The 23,702-nt window shown below is 36.5% G+C and overlaps 1 pseudogene; it reads left to right on the top strand.

The window, feature by feature from the left end:
• Nucleotides 1–3,273: 3,273 nt before the first annotated feature.
• On the top strand, nucleotides 3,274–3,686 carry LOC150059145 (NADH dehydrogenase [ubiquinone] 1 alpha subcomplex subunit 1 pseudogene; annotated as a pseudogene).
• The last annotated feature ends 20,016 nt before the right edge of the window (nucleotides 3,687–23,702 follow it).

Here is a 23,702-nt window from a genome sequence, read left to right as displayed (position 1 = left end):
AATACAAATTTTGTTTTACCTAGCCAGAGAAAACTCTCAGACTATATCTACTTAAGTTCACTGCTCCAGTTCACTCTGATAAAACTAGAAGCATAGTTAACAGGGACTTTTACAATTTTAGTAGTGATATCAACATGAATACAGGTTCTTAAATTATAGAAGTTAAGGAAATTTAATTAAATGATTTAAAGCTACTTTAATTAATCTACTATATTTGCTATGAAAATTATAAAAATATTTACATTTAATAATAAGCAGTACACTGAATATATTAATATAAACAAACATAAATATATACATAACATATAGTATGTATATAATTAACATATGACATTTATTTTATATAAGCATATTATATAGATGTATTGATGTGCTATGAATATCCAAGTTCTTAACTCCTTTTAACTCATTTTCAAATTCAGTTTGTTGTGTATACTCTTTAAAAATGAGATAAGAGGGCCGGGAGTTTGGCCGAGTGGTAGAGTGCTTGCCTAGCATGCACAAAGATCCAGGTTCGATTCCTTGGTACCACATACATAAAAAAAAAGCCAGAAGTGGTGCTGTGGTTCAAGTGGTAGAGCTCTAGCCTTGAGAAAGTCCAAGGACAGTGCTCAGGCCCTGAGCTCAAGCCCAGGACTGGCAAAAAAAAAATGTGATAAGAAATCTTTTCAAAATCACTCGTGTGTGCTTCTTATGAAAAGGAAAAGGAAATAATAAAAGGAGTTAGAAGACTTATATCTAAGTATTACACCCAAGTTATTACCATTATTTTTACTGGAATTGAATCATATGCTATAAAATTGCATTAATTAATGTAATAAGCTATGAAATTGTTATCATGATTTTCCTATTTATAACTTTACTACAGCTATACAGCACTGGTGTAATTTTATACAAATTCAAGATGTTATCTTTGTTCATTATTGCCAGTCACAAATGAAAATAGAAAGAAGACCAAAAGTTTACCCATAAGAATAGAATTTATGCGAATAAGTTGGCTCTACAGAAGATTCAGGTGGCTTGATCACACTAAGCAAAAGAAAAATGTCACCATTAGATAGATATAAACTGTCCTGACCATGTTTGAAATCACAAATTTTGATTAATTCTTTTGACAGACCTAATTTGGAAATTTTGAAATAATTAGGGTTGGCAGTATAATCATATAAGAGACTTCACTCATCTAAAATATAACATGGTACTTGACAGATTAGTGGTTTCAATTAAAACTATTGCCTACTTGAATTAGTGTGAGAAAGACAGAGCGAATTAAAAAAAATAAGAATCCATAGGCCATGCAAAAGCAATGAGAAATGCAGGAGATAGAAATATATTATTAATTCTCATTTTCAGTAGGTTGGGAAATAAAACTGGGCTTGTAATTTGAAGGTCTGAATATATAAGTATGCAAAATCAAAATCAAATTGACTTTTAATTATTTTGAGATACCGAAAGAGTAAGAAATGTTGGAAAAGATGGTAAGAAAGTGGCCAAACAAACTTGAAAAAAAAAACCCTTCTAAATGTTTTGGAATATCAGAGGAGAGTGTATTTTACAAACAGAAAATGTCAAGCGATCATAAAATAGAATGTGACTCAGTGCAGGTGGCTCTCATTTATAATCCAAACTACTCATGAAGCTGACATCTGGGGATTAAGGTTCAAAACTAGCTCTGGAAGGAAAAGTCTTGGGACTCTTATCTCCAATAAAGCAAAAAGCCAAAAAGCTGAAAGTGAAGTTGTGGTTCAAGCTTTGAACAAAATAGCTTAGATTTATATAGCCCCCAGGCAGGCCAAGAACAGCAGGGAACAAATCATAACAAAACAAAACAAAATGACAGAAGGATACATAAAATATAAAAGGTTACACCCAAAGGGTATTTTCTCCCCAGCACCAATTTAAGTTGTTTTACTCTGGGGTTCTATGACAGAGTCTTCACCAAGAACATAAGTGGGAGAGGATTCAAAGTCAATTTATTTGATAATGAAAGTGTACTTCCTAGGTGAAGATAATCGAAGGACACTATATGAATACACGGAAATATATTACAATTCTTCATTTTGTACAATTAAATGTATTAAAATATTTTAGTTCCATTTCATTGATTTTCAAACCTTTCCTTTGTTGTCGATTCACACAGTGAGAACAAAGGAGATGAAGCAAGGACTTCACTGCATAAGATCATGTAAATTGATGCCTTCTTCAGCCTTGTGATGTAGTCATTTTAGCGTCTCTTTAGGGAGCTTCTAGGCCTTCAACCTGGTATTGGGACTGAATTATTGTTTTCCCTGTCCTTTTTCTGAGGCTTCTAGAACTACTAGATTCTGTATTTCTTTCAGTGGCTAATGATGTTAGCCAACATAGCCTTTAACACTATCAGTTTATCCATATATATATATATATATATACACATACATACATATATGTATATACACATGTTGTGTCGATTCATATTAATACATAATATGTGTGCATATGTTCAATAGATTCAAAATATGAGTTGAATTTAGTGAAAGACTGCATATGCATGAAGGAAAATTTATTTTATTGACTACTGCCATATTAAATTCATATCCAAATAATTTTAGTTTGTTAATAGTATGGACGTAAGAGGTAGGAATAGAGTTGTACATGACCATTTGTGCATGCCATCCAGGAGTTAGCTCTCAAGATAATAGGGGTTTAAGCCCTGCCTAAGCCAAAAGGTAGCAAGACAATGTTACAATCAACATTTTTTTTTTTTTTTGCAATAGCATGAGATCCTTTTCTGAGAGGGACACTTTTGGAAGGAGGATAGGTTCATGGGACTGGACCTGAATTAAGCTGCAAAACGCTACCCACAAAACTAGATAAAAATAATAATAAAAAGGGATGGGAGGATAGCTCAAGTAACTACAGTATTTGTTAGTCATCATAAAAGCCGTGAGTACAAATGCCCGTCCTCCCCAAAGCAGAAAAAAAATAAAAATAAAAATAAGTGTATGCCACATAGCATACGGAAAGTCAGTAGCTGGAGAGAAAGCGCCTAACACGAACTGAGTAGCATCAAAATGCATCTTAAATGAGATGGGTATTCTAAAGCTAAACTCATTTATGGGTTTGAAAATAGTGAAGAATGTGGCTGTGTGTGTGTGTGTGTGTATACACGTGCATTTGTGCATATGATTGATGGGCTTGATACAGGTAGCTTGGAAGAGGAGAGGCTCTGGGGCCCAGGCCCGGGCTCTCCACCCCTCCTCCCCCCGGCTGCCTGCCGTGGGGGTGTCTGGGAAGGTAACGGTCCTTGGGTCACCTTCAAGGCTCTGCTGCGGAGGAGGAGGAGGAGGAGAATTTGGAGCAGCCCAGGAACCGGTGTGCCATGTGGTTCGAGATTGTCCCGGGAGTGCTGATCATGGGAGTGTGTCTGGCTATCCCTGGACTAGCCACTTCTTACATCCAGAAGCGTAGCCATGGAAACAAGGAGAAGAGGATGGTCACCTTCCCTTACCACTGGGCTCTGATGGAGAGAGACCGCCGCGTGTCTGGGGGCCAGGCCTACTACGTGTCCCAGGGCCTGGAGAACCTTGACTAACGAAGCAGCTGCCAACAGATGACTCCGTTATCCTCACCGGCTCGTGCTACCTGATGATGCCATTCATATGCCATGGGAGGCTTAACCAAAATAAATACCAGATGCATGAATCACAGGCATTTCTTTTTTATTTTAATACAAATTTATGGTGATCGTTAGGGTATTGGACAGAGGGTTATAATTCCATAAATGAGGGAATGAGTATATGAACCATGTCACCCCTTTCTGCCCTCCTCCTCTTCCCCACGGCTCCCCTTCCCATCCCTGCCCATAAGTTGCCTAGTTCACTTTTTTCCTCAGTGTATATTGAATATCAGGACTGCATTTACCGCAGGCATTTCTTCTGGGAAAAAAAAAGTGTGGTTTCATTTGCCGTCATGATAAAGGGGATTTACAGAGGGGTTTCAGTTAGGTAAGTCAGGTAATGAGTACCTATCTCTTTGGACCGTGCCCTCCCCTTCCATTTCCCTTTCCCAGTTTTTCCCTCCTGTCCCGACTCACGGTTTGTGTAGTCCATTCTTAACATAATGTCTAGTGGGGACCACTGCTGCCTTTGTTTACCCTTTATGCCTCCATTCCCCGGCCCCAAACTCCCAAAGCCAGATAAGTGAACAAACATAACAAAAAGAAAAATAAGTGAAGAAAAACAAACACACTCTCACAGGTGTGTATGTCCTCCAGTGAAATCTTGAGGTATGGGGATTCTTGGGCTGGTCACACATCCAGGAGCATTACCTTGATAACTTCTCAATGGGGTGCTCTTATATTATTTTTATATAATTCCATGCCTCTCATATAGTAGTACCTTATTGCTAAAATCACAAACGGTGAGCTAATAAACACAATTGGCTTTTTTAACCTTAATTTTGAAATCATACCAACATATAAATAAGAAGTAGCAGAGGATACTTAAGTTGTGAAATTGCTAAACTCACACTTATTCATCATCTTACATACCTATTAAGATTGTGAAAAAATACATGAAAATTTCCTCCAAATTTTATAATTATTTATTTGTATGTCTCCAATAGAACTAATAACACAAAAATTTTGATAATGCTTTAAAATTTGTATCTATAAGACTAATATTTGTAATTTGTGTTAATCTTTAGATAAAATTTTTATTTGTAGTTAGAAATTTGGGTCTATTGCTATTCTTTTATTTCTCTCATATTTAAAATAGTTAAGACTATTCAACTCTACTTCACTCTCTTAAAATAAGCTTTATTGCTTTGAGTTCTGGTCATAACATTTAGGTTTCAGTAATGAGGTATGACTTCCTTCTCTCTGAAATCTCATGTCCCTTCTTTCATTACATAATTATTTGAGATCAGATGCTGATAAAAATGATTTAAGTCTCTATATGTTCTTCAAACTCAAGAAAAAAATGTTGTATCGAAGGAAAGAAACATACCAACCTATATAGGATATTTTATTTATTATCCATGGAATTCACAGGACTTTGTTCTCAGTAATAACATGATCTCCCGAGTTGTACTGCAGTCTTCAACTCAACTGATTTTATTTCTTCCTGTACAACTCGCAACTCTGCTAACACGAAATTTATAGCTTGAAGCAGATATTGGCATTATTCTTTGAATTACTAGTATGGCAGAAAAATATAAGGAACAGAATGAGAATTTGCAGTAGTAGACTCTGTCAGACTTCATAACTTATGTCATCACTTTTCTTGATCATGATTTTTGACAAACAAAAACATCTATTTGAACTCTAAAGTAAACCAATAAACATAATTAAACATATACACTGCTACATATATCTGTTTTTCTTGTAGTCTAACAGCAGCCCAGTACTGAAATAATATTTAAACCATTTAAATTTAAGTTCATATGTAAGATACAGTAAAACCAAGTTCTCTACTTCCATCATTGGTATATTGCAAAAGTGTTTTTATTCATGTGGAATGTACTGTTGATTCTATATGTGCACTGTGCACATGAGCTAATTTCTAGATAGTACTCTGCAGATGACAGATGTGGGATGAAGGTGTTAGTCTGAACTCTAATACATCTAGTGTCATGAAAGAAAAAATATCAGGTCTGGCCCGGTGGCTCACACCTGTAATTCTATCTACTCAGGAGGTTGAGATCTGAGGATCAAGCTTCAAAGGCATCCCAGGCACAAAACGACCTGAGATTCTTATCTCCAATTAACCTCTAGAAAGCTGGAAGCGGGGCTTAGCTCCAGGGTAGGGCAGTAAGTTTGAACTGAAGAGCTCAGGGATATTGCCCAGGCTGAGTTCAAGTCCCATGACCCACAAAAAAAAAAAAGAAAAAAGAAATTATCAAGAGGAAAAAAGAGAAAAGAACAGAGTGAATTGAGAGCAGATTCACAAGTCCCAGAATACCTATAATTAAGAGAAATGGGGAGTCTTGAGACAGCCTCTCTATCAGAGAGAGATTCGTCAGGAAGATTCAGACCAGCTTACTCTTGATTATCATCAAAGAGCTGTTTAGCAATAGCAAGATAAACAGAAAAGTATGTTTTGTCATTCACAATGATCTTAAATGTCTGAATACAAAAAGAGAAAATTCAGAGTATACTTAAATCACTGAAGTCAAGCTTCTACTGTAACCAGACAAAGAATTCTAACCTGTCTATAGTCACTGGACCAATGCAGTGGTTGTGAGCATGTGGAGAGTTACCCTCAATGAATAGATAACTAAATTAGAAAGATCTTCAGTTTTCCTGTTGCCTTTTGACTCCAGAGGATGGTGCATCTTTCAAAAGTGAATCATGATGTCTGGATATTTTTTTGAGCTTAAAAATATGTTTTGTTCATTTATTTTGAGTATTCTTCATTTCAGTTTCCTAAAAATCTAAAAACATTCTCCCTCACGTGGGCATCCCACCTGTATAACTGAGTGGCATACCCAGGGGTGGGTGGTTCTTTCTCCATGTAGGAGTCAGCACTCAGTCTCTGAGTTCTGTTTTCTTTTTTTTTTTTTTTCATTGAGTCCTTTGGATATCTGTTCCCAATTTGGTGATCAGTGTTAATTACCTGTTTCATTATATTCTTGTCTGTTTGGCATTCTTGGTGTAATCAATTTTTTTAACTATTTTCTGTTTTATTACTTTACTTTGGTCTATTGATGATAGGAAAGATGAGTCACATTATACAACTTCTGAATAAAAATAGATTTGATATTAATATTTTTCTTATGAGAAATATAAAGAATCTTACCACCAGGGAGATATGTTCTTTTAGCCTTGATTGAAGCATATTCCTGAAACAATTCGAATTATTTTCTTTGTTTTTTAAAAAACTTTTTCTAGAGTTCTTAGTGTTACCTCATTGCATTCAACCAATAGTTTTATGTGTTTCATATAGTTGTTCCTTCATTAGAGAGTTTTCATGGTGATACAAGTATACTAAGAATATTTTGTGATATAGTAGACAATGGAGATGACCAATGAACAATCCTTTAACAGTGACTTGGTAAATATGAATAGCAGACTTCCTTGGCTTATTCATCCTCCACAACTGAGAAAGGAACCAAGGAATTTGGCAAAGAAAGGAAAGAAAATGTCTAGTGGTTATGTAAAAGTAGACTTTGAACATACAAACTCTATTCCAATACAAACTCTATTCCAAAGTTGAGTAGTAGGCTTTGGAAGGCAGTATTTCTCCATCTATGATAAGATAGAAGCCAGGTCTGGCTAAGTGTCTTTCTGCTTTCCTATTTTCCACTTGTTTCGCAAACTAGACAATAAAACCTCAAGCCTATGGGTTTTCTGCCAAGTCTATTGAATATTTAACCTCTGTTTAGATTGCTTTTAAATTTCTCATGCCATTAACCTCCAATCAGAACATATCTGAAATCATTTTACATTATAATGCATCCAAGCTCCCCAGCCAGCTATCAAGTTCTGTCAATGATAGAGGATGGTATTTTTTTATGGCATCCTCTTGGCTAAGGCAAAAATCTGAATTTGTTTTTGCTTGCTCTTTTGGGGTAGTCTTTATGTTTTCCTATAGATTCCCACTAGTAATTTGTGCATTTGAAAGACGCTTTTCTTATTATCTGCCTGAAATATTTGGGGCATGTAAGGAATGCTAAAGTCATATAAAACTGAAGCAGAGAGTCCAATAAGGAAGGTCAGGTAGTGGATTGCTATGTGTCAGATAACAGTGGAAAAATAATTTTTAATAATAGAAAGTATTTTTAATTGTAAGATAACAAACACTGATTGATGATTAGATATTTAGCAACTGAGCAGAATTTGTACTCTGCTCCCATGTAAGACAATATGCAATGCACAGTGGGTGTGCATTGTTGGATTGAAAGTTCTTTACTATAGAATATTTTTGTGAACACATAACTTTAAGAAAGTCACTAAAGTTAGAAAGATTAAACAACACAGGGGGATGTTCATCTGGAATTGTGCATGATGTTTCATATTAATATGCTGATTCTGAAGTTGAAAGTTAACTTTTAAGCCCTAGACACATTATCCCATCCTTGTTCCCTGATCTAAACCTAAACAATGGAAGAAATTGATGACTATCATTTAAACAGCACCAAGCAAATAAAAGAACAAGATTTGTGTGTAATTGCATTAGCTTGTAAATTTAAGTACTTTTCCTAAAAACAATCAAATTCTTCAGAACGTCTTCTGTAACTAACGTGCTCAGATTTATGTAACATTTATCAGATGTAACTTTTACAAAGCATTTTCCAAAACTAAAAAAAAAATAATAGATTTTTCCGCATCCTTGAACAACACTTCAATCCACAGAAACCAAAGATATATGTGTTCAGTGAACTTAATCCACTGAGCAGTATTTTTATGGATATTTTCATTTATAGTTGAACTATATTTTAAACTTTAGAATAAATTTCACCACCAAAAACTTTTGAAAATGTCTTTGTCATTCAGCTCTGAGTACAGCATTGAATACAATCCAACCTTCTTTACTGCAGATATTTCTGTAGAGCCTTCAGATCACTTGCTAGGTATTAAAGATATTAAATTTTAAGATTGTTATAACTGAGTTGGTTGTTGCTCAATTATTACAAATATGGTCATATGCATTCGTTATTACTAGCTTAGTTTTACATTTTCAAATTTATTGCTCAATGATTATTGATGCTATATGGATTTTTAAATGAATGCTGTAGTTTCTTTAAGTTTTCAGTTAAATTTAGGATGAATCCTCATTTTCCATTACAACTCAATTGACAAGTGATCTCCATTTTCTGCTTTTTTTAAATGCAGCATGAAGAAAAGAAAATGAAAAAATTATAGCTCTCTTAGTTCTGACATTCATTCTTCAGTAAGATTATATTCAAGGACAAGCATGATGATATATACTTGTAATTCCAGAAATAGCGAGTCAGAGGCATCAGAACTAAAAGTTGGAGATTAGCTTGAGCTACACATTAAGTTTCAGACAAAATTAGTCACACAACAAACTGTTTCTCAAAAATAAGTATATTCGCTTAGGTCAAAACTTAAGGACACAAACTATATTACAAGTACACATCCATTATGTCAATTTTTCAAGCTGGTGGTCTTATTAAAATTATTTAAATAGTTTATTATATTATACTTAGTATCATTGTGCTTCAATACTTGAGTTATAATGCACATCCAATTAAAAAATAAAAGTATTCAAATTTCAGATTATGGATTTTTTTTGTAGACTCTTGATTCATTTGTAAGTCTTAATTCTAGAATGCATTTTAAACTAATTCTTGTTAAATATTTTACCTATACTGCTAGACTTCTAAGATTTTTTATGAAATAATAAAATTTCTGAGGTTAAGAATAGTGCCACAATGTGTTTAGGTTAGTGAGAATATTGATCACAGCAAGAAATATTTGGAGAAAAGGTGGCTGTGAAATTATGACACAATTGTGAGCACCATGTATTTGTCGCTTCCCGCGGCAACGACACGTCACTTCGGAGGCTTACTGGGAATGATCACAGACTCAAATCGCTGCAAGCAGAGGTCGTTTATTTCTCTCTCTCCTCTGCCTCTCTCCTGTCTCCTCTCCCTTCTCCGTCTTTTCTCCCTTCTTCGTCTTCTCTCACTTCTCCGTCTTCTCTCTGTCCTCTCTCTCCGCTCCCCGCAAACCCCACACTATTTATATCCTTAAGCAGCCAGTCACAGTAAAGGTCATCTGCAAAGCAGCAAACAAACCTGGAAGAAATCTAGCGATCCACTCTATTCACAAGCACGGAAAAAACAAATCAACGAATGCAAAGAAACTTCCTGGTCAACAAGTACTGACTCATTAGCGAGCTGCCAGGTGCCAACATATAATCTTACTTCCTCAGGAGGCTGAAAACAATGGTCTCCAACAGTATTTGCATTCTACTTGCCAATTTTTGCCATGGATTCAGCAAGTTATTGCAACTATACCTCAGTTGTGACAGTCTCTATTCTGTAGAATGTGGATAACAACACATGAATGATTACGCTGATCCATTTTAAATAATATTCATTCTTTTATTTTAGTAAAATTGGATAAACTATAAGTTTTATTGTGGCATGTGTATCATTTTATTTCTTTCTCATAAGATATTTGTCACAAAGTTACCTATTATCATAATAATGAAGTAATACATTGTAGCAATTTTAATAGGATTTCCATATTTTACTGATATGACCAATTTTTCTTTATAATCTGACTAAAATTGAAGAAAAATCTGAAGTTTGAACAGATACATGTTTTCTGGGAAGTTGTAGAGCTTACTTCTGCAAAACATCAAGTCATGATACTTTGGTGGAAGCACATTTCTTTGTTTTCAATATATATCATCAAATTAAAACCATTAGCCATGTCCAAAGGTTGAAGTCCTTTGTATTTTCTCATATGTGGATTCTGGGCCAAAAAGATAAAAATATATGTGTATATATACATATATATATATCTTCATTAATTAAATTTATGTATACATATGTATATAAGCGTATATTAACACATAATTATATTTGCATAATACCTTTATAACTGTGAAACTGTCTGAGGAGATTTCCCAAGAGAGAGAATGTTAGAAGACAAACACCACCAAAATATATCACATCTGAGAATGAAGATGACATAATGAACCTCACAGAAAGCTGTAGGATCTTTGGGGATACAGGAATTAAAAAATCAGCATAAGCAAGAAATTTAATGTGATTAACAATATGTAAATTCATATCTGAAATACCATGGGTAAACACTTTTGAACATTTAAACATGCATGTAAAAGAAAAAAAAAGCAACCACAGAACCTACCTAGAAAAATAATCATTTTTTCAATTTAATATAAAATTCATATTTATGTTGAAATTTTCACTTAGTACACAACATGTTTTTTTGTTCATAATGAGGGAACTATTATATAGGTGTGTGTTAGGTCCGACTGGAAGAAATGACTTCTTCCCTTGGCTCTCTCCTCCTGCACCCTGGAAATCCCCCCACTGGCACCTGTAACCCTGGCAACTGGCATGCCTGGGAGCTGTAGAAGGTCCCCACTGAGGTATTTCCCCACCCTCTGAGATCACATCTACTTTCACTGTGGCTATACCCCTCCCCATATATAATCTCTCACTTCTCACCCTAAGCCCTCTTGCTCCCCCGACTCCATCTTGGGCAGCAGGAGTCGGAGTGGCTTGATCCCTTCCTTTTCACGACTGGAGGGTCAATCAGCCTTCTGCCCCTCTCCTTCGAACCAGAGAAAGAAAACTCCACTCCAGGACCTCTGCCTTTCCTGTTGCTGGCAGGTGCATTCGCTACAATGTTTCCTGTCTGCGCCTGGTGAGTGACTCCTGCTTGCAGGCCTCTTTTCTGTCTGCTTTAACCTACCCCTGTCAAGGGTTCTCTGCCTGTGTCTAGTTTAAGACCCAGTACCCCTCACCCCCCCAATCTGTTCTGTTGAGATTGGATTCCCCCTGCCCCCCACACACTCTACTTTCCACTCAACATCCTTATTGACTCTACCCAATGATGTCCTCACTGACTCCACCCCCTATTGGTCTCACTGACTCTGCTCCATGTTCAGTGACCCCACCCCCGACGTCCTCACCGACTGCTCCCCCCATGTCCTCACTAACTCTTCCTCTACCTCCTCACCGACCACCCCTCATCCTCACAGACTTTACTTCCTCTTAGTGTTTCTTATTATAATGGGGTCTCATCAGTCTCACCCATGCCAGGACACCCCCTTGGGATATCTTTTACACTCTTTGGATGTTCTTCTACTCAGAGACTCCATAAAGCCAGAACGGCTCATCTTTTATTGCAATCGTGTCTGGCTAAAGTACAGGCTAGACAATTGGTCTCAATGGCCCCAAAATGGGACTTTGGATTATCATATTCTCAGGAATTTAGACAGATTCTGCCAAATCAATGGTAAATGGCCAGGGGTTCTATATGTTCAGGCTTTCTTTACTTTCCATGTTTGCCCTTCTCTCTACCAATCTGTTCAACTTCCCCTATCCTACTTGCACAGGGGCAGCCTGTCCCTGCCAAATCACCTAAGAGCCTAGAGTCTCTTCCAAAACCTAAAGTGCCTAATCCCCTGCTCAACATTGAAGACTCTGCTCCTCCTCTCCAAGCTGAATCTTTCCTTCCTTGTCCTCCCCTTTCATCTCCTTTTTCCTTACCTCCTGAAGCTCACACCCAATCCTTCACTGGTGGCTCACAGCCTACAGCAGCCCCCTTATTTCCTCTGTGAGAGGTGGCAGGGGCAGATGGAGTTTTTCATGCACAGGCCCCCTTTTCAATGACCCATCTTTCCCAGACAGAGAAGCGACTGGGATCTTACTCCCAAGACCCTAATAATTATACCAAAGAGTTTAAATACCTTGTTCACACTTATGACCTCACCTGGCATGACTTATATACAGTCCTGCCCTCTATCCTTACCTCTGAAGAAAAGGAAAGGGTTTGGGTTGCAGCCCAGGCACATGCTGATGAAACCCACCCCCTAGACAATACTTTCCCACTAGGGGCAACGGCTGTGCCCAGGGAAGAGCCCAAATGGGATTATGAAAATAATGTGCCTGGAAGGATTAGCGGAAATAGGATGGTAACTGCCTGGTAGCTGGCTTCCAGAAGGCAGCCCACCATGCAGTCAGCTATGATAAACTAAAGGAGGTTACCCAGAGACCCACTGAAAACCTGGCCGAATTTCTTTATCGCCTTACAGTGGCACTCCAGCATTATATTAAGCTGGACCCGGAGTCAAAAGAAGGTATAGTGGTCCTTAATACCCATTGCATTTCCCAATCAGCACCTGATATTTAAAAAAAAGTTGAAAAAGGCTGAGGATGGCCCTCACCCCCCCCCATGGAGATTTGGTGAGCATGGCTTTTAAGGTTTTTAACAACCTGGAGGAACAGAAAAAAGCTGATAAGGCTGCCCGCAATAAGAAAAATTGCCAGCTCCTGACTGCTGCCCTTCGGGCTCCTCAAAGAAGCACCCAATGTACACCACCCAGACCATGCTTCAAGTGTGGCAAAGAAGGCCACTGGGCAAGAGCTTGCCCTACTCTACAACCACCATCTGGACCCTGCCAAAGTGTGGACAGCTGGGACACTGGGGAGTTGACTATCCCTCCTCATCTCTACAATGTGGGCCAGTCCCTCCCTTATCCCCAAAACATGGGGTGGAGCCCAACTTATCTGAGATACTCAGCTTGTCAACGGAAGTGTAATGGTGCCCAGGGCCACTGGATCCCACAAGCACCACAATGGAGGAGCCCAGAGTATGTCTCCAGGTTGCAGACACGCTACTTGTATCCTTTCTTTTGGATATGGGAGCCAGTGATTCGTTGTTACCTGAGTATGCCAGCCTGTCTTTTCCCTCCCAGATCTCAGTGGTGGGTGTAAATGGCCTTCTTACTTGTTCTGCAACTAGTCATGTAGAATAGATAACTTTCCTTTTTTACATTCCTTTCTAATCTTATCCCGCTGTCCCATATCCAAGGCTCCCTTAGCCTGTTAAAGCCCTTTCCTTCTCCCCTAATTTTGCCTGAGGATCCAGTCTTTCTTAAGACCCTTAATCTGTCTGGTTTATATCCTAAGTGGACAGGCCCTCATCAGGTCCTGCTGACTGCTCCCACTGCAGTTTAGCTCAAAGGACAGCCACAGTGGTTTCTTCTATCAAAAGTGAAAAAGGCTCCTGGTCTTGCTCCTTCTATGACTCCAAGGTGTCTCGCATCCCTGAAGAAGATGGCATCCCTGCCTCTTAAGACTTCTTTTGAATTTCATCCAAGAACACATATGCACGTTCACTACCATGGAACTGTTGCTGCTTCTTCTGGACAGACAGCATCCCCGCCTTCTACCTTCAATGCCGACGCTCCTTGTCAGCAATAAGTAGCCAGAAAGAGTTGGCGCCCCTTTACAACTATCAGAAGGCGGGAATGTTAGGTCCAACTGAAAGAAATGACTTCTTCCCTTGGCTCTCTTCCCCCTGCACCCTGGAAATCCCTGCTCAGCACCTGTAACCTTGGAAACTGGCATGCCTGGGGGGCAGTGGGAGGTCCCCACTAAGGTATTTCCCCATCCTCTGAGATCACATCCACTTTCACTGTGGCTATATCCCTTGCACTATATAATCTCTCACCCTAAGCCCTGTTTGCTTGCCCGACTCCATCTTGGGTGGCAGGAGTCTGCGCTTTCTTCGTGCAAAAAAACCCTCTTCTCCTGAACTGCGGGGAGTTTCCTTTCAGCAGACCTTACAGTGTGTTCATAAAACACAACTTGGCTGTCATTCCAAATATGAATAGGAAGAAATTGATGGATGATTTGAAGTCCAGAAAGTTTTGATATAATATTTCAGTTCTTTATCACCCTAATGTCTTCTTTTCCTAGTCAAAGCAACACTGAATTTTTCATTGCATCCTTAACCTAAATCAATTGTCACAAGTGGAAAAAAATCCCCAACTAATGCAAAATTCATTATTTGGTTGGGAGTTCTTTAAAGTGGCTGCATATGAACTTGAGATATAATTCCTATATATTGAATTAATAATCATTGTAGTTTGGGATCTCAAGTTATATAGCTGCTAAAACTAAAATATTAGGAATCTTTTCAGAATTAAGAAAGAGATAATAATATTTTAGATACTTGCTTTGATGTGTAGTTATATGAATTGTTAAATTCATGAAAAAGTGCTGACATATAAATAGACACAAACCTAACATACAGATATCATAGAATATCTAAACCATAATTAAGGTGAAATTGAATTTGTAAAGTACAATAATAGCAGTAAAAGTACTGATGTTCTATAAATAATATTTTCTGCTTACTTTATTCTTTAAGCCATTAGTATTTCAAGGTCTGCTGGCAAAGCTTTTGCAGGTGTGGATTAAAATGAATGGAGGATTATTGGCAAATATTTTGAAGAAAAGGTTCATTAATATTTTGTCATGGGATTTTTAGTTTGGATCACAACTCTAACAAGAGAACAGATCCCTGGTGAAAATCATTTGAGAGAGTAAACAGTTTGTTCAGTATGTATTACCCTTGGGTTTACTCTAGACTAGAGCCCAGATGTCTAGCTTAAGATGTAGATCATTTGGGAAAGAATACGATTAATCCAGAAATCCCATTGTTACTTATGAACAAAACAAAGCAAACGCAAAGCTTATTTTGTGTAAATGATAACATGTGTTGGTGGGTACTTTTTGTGTATAGACTAAACCACAAAAGCATCAAAAATGAGCACATGCAAAGAACAGAAGCTCTTAGGCAAGGTGGTAGAATGTATGAAGTGGGTCATACCTACTTCAATTGCTAGTGAGATCTGATGATTAAGATTATTTTTGTTTCAAGTCAAAAACTAAAATACATACACACTATTTGTTCATGCTATCCTCACATCATAGTATTACACAGTTTTTGATGTTCAAAAATAATTTTGAGGATCACAGAAATATGAACAGAAAATCCAAATTTCTCATATTTCCACCATCATAACACTTCCTGTGTTTCTTGAAAACTTGCAATTTGGTTCAACGTTCTTTACAATTCTGAGATCATAAAAATTCTTTTATTACTAAATTACATTGTTTTTAGAGGATTCTATATTTGTGAATTCATAGAATTTTAGGAGTTTTGCTAAATTAGTAACATTATATACCTGGAACTATAGTATTCTTAGAAAAAAATGGTTATACCAATTTATATATACCTGAGCTTTAGTTATTCCTCATTCCTGAAGCCCTAACACCATAATATTTATGTTTTTTTTCTATTCCCTATAGTTTCAGGAAAGTTATATGTTTAGAAATGTGCTACATAACTGTGGGTCACGTCACACGAGGGAAATTGAAACCTATGCTGTGGAAAAGGAGGCCTAACTCCTGGTTTGGGGACCACATCTGGCTGAAAGGGTGCCTGCAGCCTGATTGGAAGGCATGGCTGAGGTTTGTGATGTAAAGGCTACCTCTGGGATAGACCCAAACCCTTCCGCCCTCTAGGACAGCACATGATTCCCTTTCTTTACCTATAGTGAGAGTACCCCCTGGCCCTGCCCACCTTTGGGCTGATAGGCTCGTGCATCCTATATTAATTGAATGTACTTCCTCAATAAATGAGTTCCTGCCTTGCCAGGTCTTCCTGAAGGGTCTGATTGTTCTGGGTGGGGGGAGGGCTGGGTGCGGGTGGTCAGTCAGCCCTTTCCTTTCTCTGCTAGTCTTGGTCAGGATGTGTTCTCCTTATCCCTCCTGCCTGTTGGGAGGGACTGAAGACTAAAAATCCAGACACATAACCTTCAGAGATTGGGTTATTTCATTTACAAATATACATTTAATGTCCCATGTGTTTTAGTATTGGCTTATTATTCCATTTTTCTTTATATAATTAAGAATATTTTATATTACAATGGTATCAATGCTTATTAACCTATAAAATGGCATGTTCGTTTATTCCAGCGATGGTTAGGTCAAGTCCACACATTTATGTATGGATTTTTGTGTGCAAATAGTTTTCAACTCCTTTACTGAAACATTTAAAAGAAACATTTCAGGATCATTTAGTAAAACTTAATTTTAGGTTTGTTCAAAATTGACAAACTCTTCCAAAATATGTAACTTATATTTCTTCCAATGAGTTAAAAATCTCACTCCTGGATGACTTCACAGTGCTTAATATTGGAGACTTTAGATAAACTACACAACCCAATAATTGTTTCCCATTGTTACTTTAATTTGTAATACCAACTAAATGATGATTTTGCATGTTTTACATATGCTTAATTTGTCATCTCTATATCTCATTTTTCTAATTCTCTGTGTGTTTGTTTTGCAATGGTTATTTCTATCATCTAGTCCTGCTTCTTACCTAGGTGTTCAACTGGACAGTAATCTGCCTGTTTTAAGCTTCCTATCATAGCTAACAGTTAGATGCCATGACAACCAGGTTAAAGGGAGTGCTCAGGAAATTTTCTGCCTATGCTGGCTCCCAACCTATGCTTTCCATGTCACTAAGATTACAGGCTTGATCCATTGCTGTCCATATTTGTTCTTTGATATAAACTTACAATGAGTTTTCCAACATATTGTATAATTATAAGAGATTTTGGCTAGAATTTTGTTTCTGCTCTCAATTTTTTTTTCTCCTCATTAATGATAGACTGTGTTTCAAATTCAGGATCTTATTCTCGCAAAGGATGTGATCTGTACTGAGACACACTTCAGTTCATTTCTGGGCTGTGTCTTTTTTAGGAGGAATCTCATTTCCTGCCCATATTTGTGTGTTAAGCACAATGCAAGAAGTCCAGGCTCCCTGTTATAGCCAGGATGATGGATGTGTCTCATTGTGGTCACCTGTTTCACCTGAAATGAAATCTCAGGAATGTGTCTGCCTGAGGCGAGCCTGGGAACAAAACCCTCCAGATCTCTGCCTTCCACAAAGCTGACAGGGCAGATGTAGAGCCACGTACCCAGCTGTGAGTTGAGAAGCACATATCACAAACATTTCTAACTGGGCTGGCCTCAAATCATTATTTTTCTGTTTTCAGACTTCAAAAATAGCTAGACTACTGGCAACTGGTTTCTTTTCCACTTTTTAAGTGAACAGTTTACATTGCTATTAAAGAATACATTACATTTCAAACTGTCTTTTAAATATTTCTAATAATTTTAATTCTTGGTGTCTTCAGGATTATGTTCTTTGAAAGATCTAAGGCAAAAGTGCTTTAAGAACTGTATGATTTATACTTCCTTAAATTATTGATTATTATAAAATAGTAGAATTAAGAAAACGGGGAAATAAATTGGAATATACAGAAATATGAGACATTTTATTTTGTGAATCTTTAAAATCTTATTCTTTTATCATTCATCTTTGATCAGTTCCTGTGCAGGTAGAAGCCAGTTTTAGGAGCTTTCACAATGAATAAACCTGAGTTCTCTTCCTAAATATTCCACTAAAAAGCAATTTAAATTTGGAGAATGTATCTACCAGAATTTGCATATATTTTTCTCTGTAATGAATACATTTGTAAGTATATCAAAAGATTGGTGTGATACTTAAATGAGTCAAAACAGAGGAACTTCATTCTATGGAAAAATATTTTTTTCCAAAAATACCATTCTTTCCCCATCACATTTTGTTTTCATTACAGTGCTATCAAACAATACATAAAAATAACTCATTTTTTTAAAGTGCATTTGTCATCTGTTGCCACTGTATTTCATTTTGGTACCTGATCTATTATATATACGTTTATTGAATTAGAGAAGAAAAAGGGAACAACAAAATTGTGAGACAAAGGATGAAGGGTGAACCAATGTAACTAATCCTCAAAAGTCAATATGTTGGAAATGAACTTTACAAGTTTGGAGAGAGGTTGGGAGGGAAAAAATAGGAAAAAAATGTGGGAGGCGTAACAATGCTTGACAAGAAATGTACTCACTGGTAACTGTAACCCCTCTGTACCTCTCTTACAAGAAAATTAAATTAGAAAAAGTGTCATTGAATGAGGTTTACTATTTACTACTAACTTCCCAAATGCATGTCTATATGCATTTGATAGGAAAGATGACAATAGAATTGGATAACATTGTAAAAAAATAGGAAACTGATTTTTGTGTCACCTAACTTGGAATGGCAATTTATCTTAGCAGTGTTGTTTCCTCTCTCTGTGTCTGTCTCTCTGTCTGTCTGTTTGTCTTTTTGTCTATCTCTCTCTCCTTATATTGCCAGTTTATAAAAATAGAGATAAAGCTGAACTCAGCTTTGAAATGGTATTATGTACATGTATTTCTGCTGTTTTCAAAGAATAACATTCCTCTCTACTTTATAAGTCATCTAGTACTTATAATTTAGAAATAAATACAAGTGTTCTTAACCTCTGTTATTAATTCAATGTAAGTTTAGTCAGTCATCCTTGGTCTATGTTGTACTTATTTTTCATCCTTAAACACAATGTAAAACTATTCTTCCAGTGGTAACAATAATTTCAAGAAGTGATAATAAAATTCTCTTAGCATAAAATCTGTACCACCCCAAAAGATGTTTCCTCACAGGATTAATTTGATGGATTTTGAAAAATCACATATAGATTAATGACACATACAATGAAATAAAACAAATGTACTAGAAATTTCATATAAAGTCAAATCTAGGCAACAGATCATATTATACTTGTTCTATTTGTGGTTAAATATTATAGAATAAGTGTGTACTATCAAGCTTATTTGACTACTGGTGAAATTATGCTGAAACTTGTACATTGAATGTTTATATATCATTTTGCACAGAATGGAAAGTTGAGTCATGGGAGCTTCATTAAGCATGAAAAATGATAAAATCATACAATGTAGAAGCTATCAGACTCTTTTTCTTTTGCCAGTCCTGGTGCTTGAAATCAGGGCTTGAGAAATAAGGCTAGCACTCTAGCCCTTAAGCCACAGCATCACTTCTGGCTTTTTCTTTGTATGTGGTACTGAAGAATTGAATTCTGGGCTTCATTCAGGGTAAACACTCTACCACAGGTCACACTCACAGCCCATTATCAAACCCTTTTATAGATTTTTTTAAACAAAATTCCTTTTAAGGAATAATCACATTCAAGAAGGTCCAAGAACATATCTGGTGGGGTATGTAGAATCCCCTTTTATATCCCTTCCATCAACTTGCATACCCATAATATTAAGTCATGACCTGAAAATTAACAACTGTATAAGTCATATAGCATATTTAAATGCCACCAGTAATACATTTCCTCAGTTGTATATTTGTGAATGTGTAGCTATGTATGATTTCATTACATGTGTGACCACAAATAACAACGGGATGTGTTGATCTATGCCTGCATACAGGACTACCTAATGGGCACAGGTACAACCACATTTATCATAAAAACACCACATCTTCTTCCTTACACCAGCTCATCTGTTTCCACCTCTGTATTATTTCACAAGTAGCACATGAATAAAATCTATGTATTCTTTTTTTTCCAGTCCTGGCCTTGAGCTCAAGGTATGAGCACTGTCTTTGGACTTCCTCAAACCTACAGCTCTACCACTTGAGCCTCAGCACTACTTCTGGCTTTTTTTTTTTCTATATATGTGGTACCAAGGAATCGAACCTGGATCCTTGTGCATGCTAGGCAGGCATTCTACCACTAGGCCAAAGTCCCAACCCCAATCTATGTATTCTTTTGAGATTATTTTCATTCCATCATTTTTAAAAAGTGTTTCATACATATATATCAATTAATTTCTTTATCTTGCTTGGTTGGGAATATTCTATGAATGATTTATTTATTTATATCTCCATACAAGAAAAAAACATTAGAGTCATTTCTAGTGTGTGGCTATCATAAATAAATTATTACTTTATTCTTCTCATGTAAATTGCTTTAATGCATGTGGCTGAATGGAAGGGCTTCTATATTCATATTTTGTGTAGAAGATGAAGAATTGAGGAGTCTATAAACCAGCACTTCTAATAAAGCCACCCAAATACATTGTGCCTAGATTTCTTTCTTTCTTTCTTTCTTTCTTTCTTTCTTTCTTTCTTTCTTTCTTTTCTTCCTTCCTTCCTTCCTTCCTTCCTTCCTTCTTTCCTTCCTTCCTTTCTTTCTTTCCTTCCTTCCTTCCTTCCTTCCTTCCTTCCTTCCTTCCTTCCTTCCTTCCTTCCTCCCTCCTTCCCTCCCTCCTTCTCTCCTTCCTTCCTTCCTTCCTTCCTTCCTTCCTTCCTTCCTTCCTTCCTTCCTTCCGTCCTTCCTTCCTTCCTTCCTTCCTTCCTTCCTTCCTTCCTTCCTTCCTCCCTTCCTTCCTTCTTCCTTTTTTTCTTTCCTTTTGACAGTCTTGGGGCTTGAACTCAGCGCCTGGGCACTGTCCTTGTGCTTTCTCAAGGCTAGCGCTCTATCACTTGAGCCACTTCTGGTTTATTTTTGTGTATGTGGTATCGGGGACTAGAACCCAAGGCTTCCTGTATGCTAGGCAAACACTCTATCACTACACTACACTCCTGGCCTTATGCCTAGATTTCTACTGGAAGCACTCAGATTCTATTACGCTTCTGCAGTAATTACACTTTGGTCACAAACATTGAGAAAAAAGTCTATACCAATTCAGTTGTCAATGTGTGACTGTATTATTAAATTTTGCTAGCTTGCTTTGCTTTATTTGTTTGTTTATTCATTTACTACTTTGTGGGTCATAGGGCTGGAACTTTGGGCTCTGTCCCTGAGCTCTTCAGCTGAAGGCTACCACCCTACCTTTGGAACCACAGCCCCACTTCCCAATTTCTTACTGATTAATTGGAGCTAAGAGTCTCATGGTCTTTAGTGCCTGGGCTGGCTTTGACCTTTGATTCTCCAGATCTCAGCCTCCTAAATAGCTAGTATTACAGGAGTGAGCCACCACGCTGGTGACGATATCAGAGACTTTGGTATACAGATGATTATCTCTGGGCTTGTCCAGAGGACCAGAAAACTGTTGTGGTGGATTTAATCTGTTTACTTCATGAAGACTGCCTGAAGTTGAGTGATATTCATAGATCAGGTCCTTTCCAATCCTGTGTCCCCAATGACCTGAGCATCTCCAAACCCTCCTAGATATTCTACCAGGTGAACTTTTCATAGATGGTCTTTGGAGGAAATCCAAATCCAAACTATAGTAGCTAGTACCACCGCAGGTGTAAACAAACATATTAATAAAGAAATAAAAGCCAGAAAGACTCAAAGAAAAAAAAAGCAACCTTCCCCACCAAAAACAGCAACAATCCACATATCTGCAAGGCCTCTAAACATCTCTAAATCATGTCAAACAATACAAAAGAGATGCCTGAGGGATAGACTTAGTTTGTGAATACAAAACTGTAGTAAAACATAGATATACAAATTAATTTCTTTAGCAATAAAAAGACAGAAATTATTTTCTGTATCTTTGTTTTATTGTTATACATGAGAATGAAAAGAAAATTCAAATCATAATATCAAATAAAGTGATGCCACTTCAGTCAAACTATTCCATAATATGTTGTTTCTTACTTTATGGCTATATAGTCTAACACTTAGGAAAGTTCATTTAGGAAAGTTCACTTTTCATAGTGTCATTGTTCTTCTTAGTCTAGGTTTTCTTTTAACATAAATTTACTTGGCAAATTATAGTTTTTGATATAATGATGCATTACTCAAAATTTCCAGGTTTAAAATAGTGTTACACATAGAATGTTTTTAAAATAAAGGCACATAGTAATGCAGTAATTCTAAACCTACTTTCTCACTCATATTGCTTTTCCTATATAATTTATCTAATCAATAAAGCTATTGATTTATCTTTTAGAACAATAATTTTGCTCCAAAATATATTTATAATTAATTCATACTAAATAATTTATAATTAAAAATATTTTCACTATCTCATTTTCTTGTGTAGTTATTTTTTCAAATGGAATATAATCATATTAATACTCACTTTTGTAAAATGTTATTTACAAGCAACAGAAATTAATGAGATTATAGTCACTAGAGACAGTAGTAAACTGCTGTTTTGTTAATATGTAATATATGTATATTGTTGCAATTCGATTGATTATTCATAGTTACAATGTTGAAAATATTTCTAGAACCAATGGTATACTCTAATTCCGGAATTTACATGGTAATAAGGACCATGGTAAAGTCAAATTACACTCTCATGAAATACATGCAAATAACAAATTTAAACCTACATAATCACTGCTAAATGAATAGAGGGTAAGGTGTGTGCTATCTACTCCTGTTGATTTTGAATGCTACTGTCTCCCTATCTCTGCCAGAAAATCTTGTGAGAGTCCATTCAGTCAATTGCTTTTTCATAAGGAAATCTTCATAAAATGTAGACTAACCCAATTTTCTTGAAGGACTCATAAACAGTGTTCAATGATTTCTTGTTGAAAGAAAGTGCTCACAATTCCAAATATTTGGCATTCTAGAAAATGTATAAATATAAAGCAAGAAGGACTTCATCAGTTGTAAATGAAGAAATGAAGCAGGTTGAAATAGATAAAGCATAAGTGATACTTATTATGTTGAAACTATTTTATCTAAGATGGTTATAAAGAATCCCTTATTTGGTACTAGTCAAAATCCTAAAAATTCAGAATGGCAAATAAAAATCCTTAGGAGTCCCAGGAATGTTTAAAAAATTTGTGATAAGAGAATTTAAAAAGCAAAACTAATTAGAAGTGATGATGTAATAAAGATGATAGCAAAAATCATTTCTATTGGAAACAAAGAGAAATGAAATTAAATGAAACTAAGGGGTTTTTCCTGGAGTGAATCAGTAAAATTGATACATATCCATCAAGACTGACAAGTGGAATCACTAGAGAGAGAAAGAGGGGAGTCAGAACTCTGATATCAAGGGACAACACAATAGACAATAGATCAAATAGATTTGTTTTTTTTTTAATCGCAAACTACCAAGTTTCACACTATATAATGGATAACTTAGCCTTCTTAAAAGAATATAAATCAGTAGTAGAAACAAAAATCCACAGGGTAGACCCAGGCGCTGGTGACTTACACCTGTAATTTTAGCTACTTAGGAGGCTGACATGTGAGGAGCTTGATTCAAAGCAAGCGTAGGCAGGAAAGCCAGTGAGTTTCTTTATCTGCAATAAACTATTCAGAAAAGACCAGGAGAAGTTCTGTGGCTCA

The sequence above is a fragment of the Megascapheus bottae genome, chromosome 9 (genome assembly GCF_031878675.1).
Source record: "Megascapheus bottae isolate mThoBot1 chromosome 9, mThoBot2.hap1, whole genome shotgun sequence".
Lineage (NCBI taxonomy): Eukaryota > Metazoa > Chordata > Mammalia > Rodentia > Geomyidae > Megascapheus > Megascapheus bottae.
The sequence above is the reverse complement of the archived record's forward strand: the minus strand, read 5'-3'. Positions and strand labels throughout refer to the sequence as shown.